Source organism: Hyla sarda, chromosome 3 (genome assembly GCF_029499605.1).
Source record: "Hyla sarda isolate aHylSar1 chromosome 3, aHylSar1.hap1, whole genome shotgun sequence".
In the NCBI taxonomy this organism is placed as follows: Eukaryota; Metazoa; Chordata; class Amphibia; order Anura; family Hylidae; genus Hyla; species Hyla sarda.
In genome coordinates, this window is record NC_079191.1 from 68,234,238 (window position 1) to 68,246,790 (window position 12,553).

The 12,553-nt window shown below is 44.7% G+C and overlaps 1 pseudogene; it reads left to right on the forward strand.

Moving 5' to 3' along the window:
* Positions 1–467: 467 nt before the first annotated feature.
* LOC130361381 (b(0,+)-type amino acid transporter 1-like) overlaps positions 468–12,553 on the forward strand; it is a 54,926-nt pseudogene continuing 42,840 nt past the window's right edge.

The window sequence follows — 12,553 nt, forward strand, 5'->3', positions numbered from 1 at the left end:
CCTGTGTGGTCGAGCCGTGTCTGGGGTAGCGACCTGGGTGTCACTTGCTGCAGCAAGCCCATCCTGCCTTGCGGCGGCTCTGGTGAAGACCAGCGGCACCTTAGACTCCACTCCCCCATACGGTCCAAGTCATCAGCCACACAGGTTAGAGGATCCACATCCGGCTCCGTAACAGAACTTAAGAACTGACTACTACAGTGAGCACCACTCAGTGCTTCATATCAGCTGCTGCAGAAAGGGTTACTGTGTCTTAGAAGGGAGCGCAGAACATTGCAGTGCCGATTGCATATCTCTACCTGAAGTGATAATACATGATTTATTGGCTCTTTTGTAACAGATCATCAACCATAGTAATATAGAACTTGCTATGTTCTTGGTACATGTGTCACTTTAATAATTAACTTTACGTGTTAATTTAAGATGTTATAGTGAGCGAACGGAGTTGTCATCTCTTTCAGAAGCATCTGATCAGAGGACACAACCTACAAAGATGGGGATAAAGGATCCATCTTCCATGTCAGCTGATGAGAAAATGGACAATGACAGTGGGAAGATCCATTTGAAACAGGAGCTCGGCCTGATAAGTGCTGTGTCAATGATAGCCGGCACCATGATTGGCTCTGGGATCTTTATGTCTCCTCAATTTGTCCTGTATAACATTGGGAGTCCTGGGGCAAGTCTCCTAATATGGGCAGCTTGTGGCCTCCTGGCTATGCTAGGAGCTCTATCCTATGCTGAACTTGGAACTGTCATCAAGGAATCTGGAGGAGACTACATATATATTTTAAGGAATGTTGGCCCCTTACCTGCCTTCCTTCTGTCTTACACCACAGTCATTGTGGTGAGGCCGGCTAGCATAGCTGTGGTCTCCCTAAGTTTTGCAGAATACGTCGTGGCTGCTTTCTTCTCAGACTGTTCTTCTCCACAAGTCGTCCTTAAGTTCACAGCAGTGACCTGCGTCCTGGTCCTGGGAATTATCAATTGCCTAAATGTCAGACTTGCCATGTCCATCATGAACCTCTTCACAGCAGCTAAGCTGATAATAATTGTTGGTTGGAATAATTGTGGGTGGTGTAGTCCTTTTAGTCAAAGGAAACACTCAGGTTTTACAGAACGCCTTTGAAAACACAGCCGTCGGTTTTGGTCCTGTTGGGGTGGCTTTTTATCAAGGACTCTGGTCCTACGAAGGATGGAACAATCTGAATTATATTACAGAGGAACTGAAGAACCCTGAGGTTAGTAATGTATCAGGAGTTGTCCCATCTAGTCAACCTCTTCTCTAAATGTGAACCCGCTGGCTAGCTATCCAAAAGAAAGTCAGGCTCTACAAGTAATAGTCCAAACTACTTTATTAAATACTTAAAGTAAACAAATGAGGGGACGATATAAAATCATATCTGATGCATTTCGGACATGAGATCCTTAATCTTAGTCATACCAGACAAGAATACAAACAACGTGTATATATATTTATATATCTATGTGTGCAAGTCAAGTGCTAAAACACTCCCACAACATGTGGCTTTAATTGAAACAGAGAAGCACGCTCCTCCTATCAATATATTGATCAAAAAGACAAATTGGCATATTACAATGCAAATCATACAAATAAAGAATCTAATAATCATGAAATTTATATAGCACCTGTAACATATTCCAAATATTTAAAAAAAAGGGGGGGGGGGGAAGTGGGGGGGGGGGAGGTAAGGAGAAGAGGAAGGAACAGATATAGAGGGAGCAGAAAGACTTGAAAGTGACAGAGGTATCATATTGGGAGAACACAACTGACATATAACTAAAATTGTTTCAGCATGAAACGGCAGTGGAGCAGTACATCCGATGAACCTGTGTGGATGATGGCGTGGGCTGTACCAGGGAGCGGAGCCTAAGTTGCCGCTGGTTTTCACCAGAGCCTGCCGCAAAGCGGGATGGACTTGCTGCGGCAGGCAGCACCCAGGTCGCTACCCCTGATACGACTCGTCCACACATGCTGCTGAGGTGTTACGTGGCACAGGTAGGATGAGGCTAGCTCATCGTCTAGATAGGCACGAGGTCAGGGCAGGCGGCACAGGAGCGTGGTCAGGAACCAAGCTAGGAGGTCAAAGGGCAGGCGGCACAGAAGCAAGATCAGGTCACAAAGCAAGAGGTCTGGAACACTGTAGACAACACACAACTGAAATGTTTTCTCTAGGGCTAGTGAGTACAAAGATCCGGCAAAGAACAGGAAGGAAGTGTGGGGTTAAATACACAGGACCAGACAAGCAATAATCATTGGTGCACTGGCCCTTTAAATTTGAGGAAGCTGATGAGTGCGCGCGCCCTAGGAGGCGGGGTGCACGTGCCGACAGCGGGGAACAGTGGAGGGGACAGATGCGGAGAGGAGAGTGAGAGCCCAGCGTTAGCATGCAGGCACGTCCCACGATGCAAACATGCAGAAGCATCACGGGAGGACGGGCCAGAGCACACTCGCAGCCAGCACGTCTGGCTGCAGCACTACTTGTGACACATCAGATCATACATATAATTCAGTCCCTCCGGATACCTCGTACCTAAAACAAAAATCCAATAAGCCTCCCAATTTAATAATCTGGACCTCTTGTCCCCACCACGTTTGAGGGGAAACACACATGTTCTATTCCTTTACATCTGAGACCCGTAACATCGCCCTGTTGGCATTCTGCAAAATGTTACTACACCGCAGACACATTTACAGCATTGTTACTGTCAGAAAGGTGTCTGTGTATGCCGTTTTTGAGTGGGCCCGCTATTAACCCCACATATTGGAGATTACATAAATTGTGTAGACTATGTAGGATGTGTTACAATTTATAAATCTTTTAATATCATACTGACGTGTTATAAATTGCGCTCCGGACAGACAGCGCATCTCTCCCTGAATGTCGGCTCCTGGCAGGGCTGGGATTCGCATCGCGGGACGCGTCCACATGCGAGTCCCAGCCCATCACTTACCTCCATCCCCGGCCTCTGTCTCTCAGCTCAAACGCGTGCGCCCCCGCCTCCTAGTGCGCGCGCGTGCTGGATCTTTGAGACTTAAAGGGCCAGTGCGCCCGTAATTAGTTTTACACCTGAACCATAATTATTAGTTGTAGCACCTCCCTAATTCCCTTGCCGGATCTTTGTTTGCCTTGCGCCTTAGAGAAAGCAGTCCTAGTGTTCCTTTACTGCGTACCAGACCTTTGCATTCCGTGACCTGACCGTGTTTCTAGCCGCCATTCTATTGACCTTCTGCTATCCTACTGACTACACTCCTGTGCTGCCTGCCCTGACCTCTAGCCAGCCTGACTACGTCCTGCCTATTCCTTCGGTACCACGCGTCACCTCAGCCGCTTGTGTGGTCGAGTCGTGCCAGGGGTAGCGACCTGGGTGTCGCCTGCCACAGCAAGTCCAACCCGCTTTGCGGCGGGCTCTGTTGAAAACCAGCGGCACCTTAGACTCCGCTTCCTGGCACGGTCCGCGTGATCTGCCACACAGGTCCAGCGGATCCACTACATCACACGCTCCAGACTACTGTGGAACGACGGATCTACTACTCCCTGGGTACCTGCCGTCCATGGTGAGTCTTACAACATGATGTTTTTAATAAGACAAATTGTTTACTAACAACCATATGTTCACACTTTACAGATGTTGTGACCAACTTTGCAGCAGCCTACAACATCTAGCCAAGAACCTCTCCCATTGAAAGTCTCTTTCTCTGAAAATAAACTTGGGGACAACTGTTCTCCCAAGGTTCTGGCTTTACTGAGAATAAAAATCACAGAACAGGATAAATAATAATCACAGAATGGATGAAAGCTCCGAGGTATTAATATAATCAGGAAGCGCAGACAAGGACAGACCACTGGTCTCTGCAAATAAAGGCTAAAACTTAACTTTTAATATTACTTAGATATTAAGAAACGAGCTACAAAAATGAATGAGAATGAAAAAACACCAACAAAAAGTGAATAACACCCCAACCTCCAGCTATGTGTGTGGCACGAAGGCACCAGGGCAATAGGCTGATAGATTGGCAGGTATTGAAGCATAAATAAGATGTACTGGGGGGGGGGGGAAGGGCAGAGGAAGATATAATACTGATGACACTGCAGATATCCCCTTCAATACATGATGAACAGCTGTTGGTCTAACTGTAATAGGAAGGGAAAAGTGCCCTCTAAATCTAGCCCACTCTCACCAGCTGTCCCTGCTTTTTGGGGGACCCACCTCCTTAACAGGATGGCCTCAACCAAGGTGCTGTTCCCTCGCCTATTATAAAGTGAGGGATAAAAACAACAAACTAGATATAGAAAAAAGGCAAGGTAAATATTAGCACAATAATGTTTTTTTTACGCCGTATAAGACGCGAAGTCGGTGCGTATAAGACGCGAAGTCGGTGCGTCTTATACGGCGAATACACCCCTATCGCGGCGGTCCCTGCGGCCATCAACGGCCGGGACCCGCGGCTAATACAGGACATCACCGATCGCGGTGATGCCCTGTATTAACCCTTCAGACGCGGCGCTCAAAGCTGACCGCCGTGTCTGAAGGGAAAGTGACACTAACCCGGCTTTCACCCGGATTTCACCGCGGCGGTCCCGAACAGCCCGATTCAGCCGGGTTAGTGCTTACAGGACACTGGGAGGGACCTTACCTGCCTCCTCAGTGTCTTCTCCGTTCAGGGATCCTCTGTATGGCCGGCGCTCTCCTTCCTCGTCATCACTGCGTTGCGTACGTGCGTCGGCGTGCGTAACGACGTGATGGCGGCGACGGAGAGCGAGGATACCCGGCCGGCAGCAGAGAGTTTCCAGAGCGACGGGGACACGGCGACAGCGATGGAGCGACATCCAGGGCAGCGGTGACGGGTCCGGAGCGGCGGGGACACGTGAGTATTACCTCCTGACCGGTTGTCCGCCAACGGCTGTCCGGTCATGCTGGGAGTTGTAGTTTTGCAACATCTGGAGGTACGCAGGTTGAAGACCACTATTGGGTTCAAAATCTAAATTTTTTAAGATTTTGCCCCTAAAAATTGGGTGCGTCTTATACGCCAGTGCGTCCTATAGGACGAAAAATACGGTATACAGCGAGCAAATATACAGGTAAATATTAGCAAAATATACAGGTGGCATGGCCTGCGTTCCACAGAGCGGATGTGCGCTCCAAATACTGGATACCGCGTCCTCCTGACTCATGTGCATATAGATGAAATACTGCCTATTGCCCTGGTGCCTTCGCACTACACACACTTAGCTGGAGGTTGGGGTGTTGTTCACTTTTTGTAGGTGTTTTTTCATTATGATTCATTCCTATATCTTTGTTTTTTTTTTATATCTAAGTAATATTAAAAGTTAAGTTTTGGCCTATATTTGCTGAGACCAGAGGTCTTTACTGGGAATAACCCTCACACCGTCACTCAATATTTCATGTAGGATGTCAACGTGATTCAGAACAGGTAAATTTCTATAAAAAAATAATTTAATACGATTAAATTCATTAATGAAAGATGTAGCAAATGATAAAACAGGTTTACTATTACGGTATCTTTTTCCTTTTTGTCATTTCCTTTCTTTTTGTCAGATGTATCCCCACTACATATGTGTTTTTTGTATGTATTTTTGTGTGGTATGACTATGATTAAAGGGGTACTACGGTGGAAATTTTTTTTTTTCAAATAAACTGGTGCAAGAAAGTTAAACAGATTTGTAAATCACTTTTATTTAAAGTACTTATCAGCTGCTGTATACTACAGATATACTACTGAGAAATTTGTGAAGTTCTTTCCAGTCTGACCACAGTGCTCTCTACTGACACATCTGTCCAAGTCAGGAACTGTTCAGAGCAATAGAGGTTTTCTATGGGGATATTATTCTAATCTGGACAGTTCCTGACATGGACAGAGGTGTCAGCAGAGAGCACTGTTGTCAGAAAGAAATTAAATTCACAAATTTCTCTGTTTTATACAGGAACTAAAAAGTACTGGAAGGATCAAGATTTTTTTTAAATTGTTTAACTTTCAGACACCAGTTGAATTGAAAACATTTGTTTTCTACTTGTTTCTACCGGAGTTCCCCTTTAAGGACCTCGTGTCAAAACGCGTCAGTCATGAGTTGATATTGTTCCCTCATTTGTATGCTTTAAGTATTTATTAAAATAATATTGGACTGTTACTTGAAGAGCCAGACTTTCTTTTGGATTGGATTCATCTGGCTGTCCAGGCTCAGGTGAGGTCCCAAGCAAAACTGCAGGTACAGTGAGCTGAACATTTGCCTTTCCTTTACATTTCTGTGGCTAGTTATCACCAAGGGAAGCCTTAGGAAGTCATACATTTCTTTGGCTGCAGCCATTGCAAGAGAAAAGGGATATGTATTCAATTGGGCAACCATGTAATATATAGTCATTGTTATGGAGCTGGATGTGGATCCTCTAACCTGTGTGGCTGATGAAACGGACTGTATCAAGGTGCGGAGTCTAAGGTGCTGCTGGTCTTCACCAGACCCCGCCGCAAGGCGACACCCAGGTCACTACCCCCGACACGGCTCGACCACATATGTAGCTGGGCAAGGTGAGGTACCAAAGGATAAGGCAGTAGCGTAGTCAAACGTAGCAGAAGGTCAAGGCAGGCGGCAAAGGTGTAAAGTCAAATAACGTAGCGGGAAGGTCTTGATACACAGGTAAGGCAAACTGTCAATATGGAACGCTTAATCTCAGGCTAGAGGTACTGAAGATCAGGCAGGAACATTTATAGAGTGGGGACAGGTGCATGACACAATTATGGGCGTACTGGGCTTTTAAATTCTAGAGCTCCGGCGCGCTCGCCCAAGGGGATGGGGATACGCACACCAGAGCTGAGCCAGAGTGGAGGCAACAGGGGAGCGTGGTGAGTGATGGGCTGGCGCGTCCCGCGATGTGAATCCCAGCCCCGCCGGCAGCCGGGGACACAGGAACAATGCGCTCGCAGCCCGTGCGTGTGGCCGGAGTGCGAAGCATGACAGTCATTCTGGGTTCTCTTTTGAGACCCTGTACGGCCTCTCTATTCTCTGGCTAAGAGTAGGTGATGGATTGAATATAAGGTTTGAGAAAGAGAAGTTGTGAAAAGTTCAGTGCCAGACCCCCTCCCTAAAAACGAGCCCCATAATATTGTCAGAGTCTGCCCCTATGGTAGGCATATTACTGACTGTATGTAGGTGTAAATATAGTATAAATAATCTCATTGTGGAGAGTAGCAGGGTTTTTAATATTAGGCTCTCATCTGTGTTGAAGGCTCTATTGCAGATTCCATTTAAATAATGCTGCATGCTGTATTTTTAGTCCTATTAGAATCCAGCAAAATAACGGACAGTAGGCTAAAATACGACAGATCCCAATAAAAAGTTATCTAGTGTTTTAAAAAAATAATAATAATATGGTGCTAGGGTGTGGGAATAATAAAAAAAAAACCTAATCCCACTGATTCTATTTGCCTCTGTCCGGTCCCCCGATCTTCTCTCTTCTTTCTGTTTCTAAGACGAGCGATTGTTGCAGGACCTGCCTGCTCAGCCAATCACTGGTCGAGACAGGTGACGGCTACAGGCAGTGATTGTCTGAGCCAGCAGGTCCTGCTCCAAACACTCATCTTGGAAACAAAAAGAAGACAGAAGTTTGGGGGACTGGACTAAAAAGTTTATATTTTTGGGTAAAAATTTAAATTGACCAAAGCGAGGATCAAATACTGACTAAAAACAGCCTATTACCATCGTTTTCATCTTTTCAATTTTATCTTGTTATTATTTGTTTATAGGAATATTTCTCTGACCTCTAAAAAGAGAGAATATGAAGTAAAAAGTATATTGTTTTTGGCAAAATGTTAAGAGCAAATGTTTTTTTAAATATTTTTGGCAAAATGTCTTTCAATTCGAAAAAAATGCCCGAAGGAAGAGTTTGGGAAGGGAAAAACGTTACCCTTCCTTCACTCCTGGTCCAGCACGGATGCTGTTTGGGACCCCCGATGAAGCATTCTACTAGTGGACCAGTGACATCCAAGAGGAAGTGCGTTGTCTCATGGCAAATGAGGATAGTAATTGGGTATTGTGTCCTGTGCAGAGTGTACACCAGAACTCAACAGCAGTGCTGGACCAGGAGCGATCGGAAGGGAAAGTATAGGTTGTTGTTGTTGTTGTTTTTATTGTTTTTTTTTTTCAATCCTTATTCCTGCCCCTTGGCATTTTTATGTAATTAAAATAGCCCCGAGTTGCACTGTAAAGGAGATCTACATTTTAATGCACTTATCCCCCTGCAAACTCCTGTACGGAGCCCCAACTCGGAGCCACGGATCCGCCGTTCAGGAGGCGTGTCGGCTGCAGCATTACACCACAGTCGACACGTCCCCTCCATGTATCTCTATGGGAGAGGCGGAGATGCAGCGTTTGTGCCCCCCCCCATAGAGCTGTATGGGGAGGGGGCATGTCGTTGACCTCAGTGAGGTTGACGACAAGCACATAAGCCTTGCAAAGCCGTGGCAATGCCGGGTCCCTGTACGAGAGATTGTGGAGTGGTCCTGCAGATAGGGGATAAGTGTCTAACACTGCAGTACTTCTTTAATGTAGTATACAACCTCCTTAACACAGACTCTGTAAAGTCAAACTCTGTAACTTGGTATCTTGACTAGTTTCATGTATGTTCTAGGTGAACCTTCCTCGAGCGGTGATGATTGCAATCCCTCTTGTCACGTGTATTTACCTTCTGGCTAATATCAGCTATTTTGCAGCAATGACTCCACAGGAACTACTTACATCAGATGCTGTCGCCATCAGTTGGGGGTCAGTCTTTAATATTATTTCTAGATTACTATTATTTTTTTTATCAACTATGTTTTTATTGGCATTTTCAGAAGTAACAAACAACCAACAGAAGCAGGCATGATCTGGCATAGCAGCCAGCTTGCAATTCAAAGAGTTTCTTCAATACAATAAAACATTAAAGGGAGGGGAGGGAACAAGGGGTGGGGGAGGGGCAGGATATAATTTACAAGCTAAATCAAATGTACAAACCATTCAAAATCAAAGCACATTGACAAGGGGAAAGCACAATAAAGGAGCACAATGCTCGGCAGGCGCTGCCCACCCAGCAGAGCCCTCCAATCAAAACACTTGTAATGACAAAGTTCGCACTTTAGCCATCCACTCCACAACTGAAGGGGGCGAGGTCTGCAGCCATTTCAGGGGATTGGGGATTTGGCACTATCAACAGGTAAGTGACTGAGGAATTCCTTAGAGGTGCGTATGAGGGTAAGGGGCACCCAAGCAAAGCTGATTCAGGAGTAAGGGAACACTGCAAATTGGTCAAGGAAGAGATAGCCCGTTCAATGCCCTTCCAAAAGGGTGTAATTCGTGAACAAGTCCACCATACATGAGGCCCAATTGCAGAACCAGCATAAATTAGAGTCAGACAACTTATGAGTGAACAGAAAATCAGGGGTTTTGTACTATCTCAAAATCAGCTTGTAAAACCATGGCAATTTTTCAAAATAGTTAAGGTCTTGTCCGAAGTAAAAATACACCCTAGCTCCTTCTCCCACGAGATTATAAAACATTTCAAGATTATTATTTGCAATGTTTTCCAACCTGAGCCACTCCAGCTATTGCAAAACTACAACTACCATAACGTCCAACAGCTTGTGAGCCACAGGTTATGGCTCACCCTCACAGATATCAGATATATATTTTTTGTGTCTGACCTATTGCATCTTAAGACTATATAAAAGCACAATGCTGCTGGAACATTATTTATATATATATATATATATATATAAATATATATATATATATATATATATATATATACATACAAGCAAAAAGAAAAATAGCCAGCACAACAACCTAATACACGGGTGCTGTGGAAGATACAGAGTATACAAAAAAGAAGATTGCAGCAGCACACATTGGTCAAAAAATGGAGGATCCATATACAATTTAAAACACCACCACAGGGGGAATGGCACCCTCTTTAGCTGTGCACCCCTCCCCCTTTCTCCCAGGTGGTGTTTTAAATTGTATATGGATCCAGCATGTCACCCAGTAAGAGGCTATATGCCCAGCAGAGGTGAGTTGGTATCTGAGTGTTAGGCTCAGAATGTGTGTTAGGGTCCCATCCTAAATGAGGCCACCTCCCTGTGGTGGATGGGGGACAAGTTTTTGATCAAAAAAGTGCGCTAAGAGCCTCCATTTTTTGACCAATGTGTGCTGCTGCAATCTTCTTTTTTGTATACTCTATAATTTTTAATTTTTTTTGTGGGAATTAGCTGGAAAAATGGTAGGCAAACAAGTAGGATGTTGGTGCAAAAACAAAAAGGTTTATGAAAAACAAACCAGCAGAAACATGACAGTTCAGCAGAAGGCTTAAAGTGGTACTCCAGTGTAAAACTTTTTTTTTTTTTTTTTTAAATGAACTGGTGCCAGAAAGTTAAACAGATTTGTATATTACTTCAATAAAAAAAATCTTTATCCTTCCAGTACTTATTAGTAGATGTATGCTACAGAGGAAATTCTTTGCTTTTTGAATTTATTTTTATCTTGTCCACAGTGCTCTCTGCTGACACCTCTGTCCATGTCAGGAACTGTCCAGAGCAGCATAGGTTTGCTATGAGGATTTTCTCTTGCTCTGGACAGTTCCTGATACAGGCATCAGGTGTCAGCAGAGAGCACTGTGGACAAGACAAAAAAGAAATTCAAAAAGAAAAAAAAGAGTGTACTCTGTAACATACAGCTGCTAAAAAGTACTGGAAGGATAAAGATTTTTTTTAATAGAAGTAATTTACAAATCAGTTTAACTTTCTGGCACCAGTTGATAAAAAAAAAAAAGTTTTCCACCAGAGTACCCCTTTAACGTCAGCCGTTAAACTCAGAACAATCAAAAACGTGACTCCAGCTTAAAGTCCTTACACAACCATGTAGTGGTGGTTAGTCCTGGTGCAGAGACGCCAGTCTATCTCCGTCCTGATTCCCAGGGCAGCTTTGTGTGCTCCAGCTTGTAGCACAATGTTGAAGAAAATGGCAAACAACTCCTCAGGCAGGGGCGTAGTCCGAGGGCCCGGCCGGTTTAGGGGCCCGCCACCACTGCTCAGGGCCGCCTTCAGGGGGTACAGCCAGGACCTCAGTAAGGGGCCCAGGCCCCCACCGTACCCCCCTGCGGCAGCTGCAGCACTGAGGGGCCGGGTTGATGGTGGAGCACTCGAGCCTGGGAGAGGACCCACCTTTGCAGGGCTGTTTACATCCAGCCGCAATGCCTCTCTGGGAGGAGAGCAGAGATGCTCCTCCCCCTCCCCCTACACTCCTCTGCGTGCAGGCGGCAGCCCCATTGGTGGAGCAGGCAGGTGCTTTGCTTCTTACTCCACCGAGGACTACAACATCTGCCAGTGCCGAAGATGAACAGGAAGACTTTACCTTCCCAACACTGAGGTCACCTATTTAATAGGTAACTTTCCAGGGGGCAAATTGCTTTTTGGGGGTCAGTGGAAGGTGAATGGGCATCTTTGCGCATATACATAGGCATATGGATGTGTATCTATGACATTCAATGCCGGTGTAGTTGCGCATGCGCACAGGCTTACTTGCAGATCGGCACATGTGACCGATCATGTGATCGGTTGCTTGATGCCGGGATTTGTATCATGAACTACCTTATAATTTCATAGTTTCATATCTTCATTTATTGCATTACAGCTGTATAGCTTTTCATGTTCTATATATATACTCATGTTTTATCTATATACTCATGTTTCATCTATATCTTTGTGCTAGCAGTGTGCTGCTGTATTCTCCTGTTGCTGTATATTTAGCCCAGCAGCCTGCACCTGCAAGCCAGGTTTTTACAATAGTTTGGATCAATAGTTCTGGCCAATATATTCTTTGGTTGTATAACACATACGGGGGAGTGACTACCTCCATGTTGGCTCCTGCACCCCACCCACCTCTATTAGGTGTATATAAGGTGCCTCGGATGTTTCAGACCTTGCATGCCTGCTGTAATGTTCATACAGAGGCATATTCACAGTGTAGGGTCTGTTCCAGAATGAGGTCACCTTACCGTGGTGGGACGGTCCACGCTATTTGGCGCCAAATTTGCAAGCTAAGTACCTCATAATTTCATAGTTTCATATCTTCATTTATTGCATTACAGCTGTATAGCTTTTCATGTTCTATCTATATACTCATTTTTTACCTATATACTCATGTTTCATCTATATCTTGTGCTAGCAGTGTGCTGCTGTATTCTCCTGTTGCTATCTATCTATCTCATATCTATCTATCTATCTATCTCATATATATCTATCTATCTATCTCATATCTATCTATCTATCTCATATCTATCTATGTATCTATCTATCTATCTCTTATCTATCTATCTATCTATCGATCTCAAATCTATCTATCTATCTCATATCTATCTATCTATCTCATATCTATCTATCTATCTATCTATCTATCTACCTAATATCTATCTATCTCATATCTATCTATCTATCTATCTCATATCTATCTATCTATCTAAGATAGTAATCCGCAGCACTCCAGGAGTA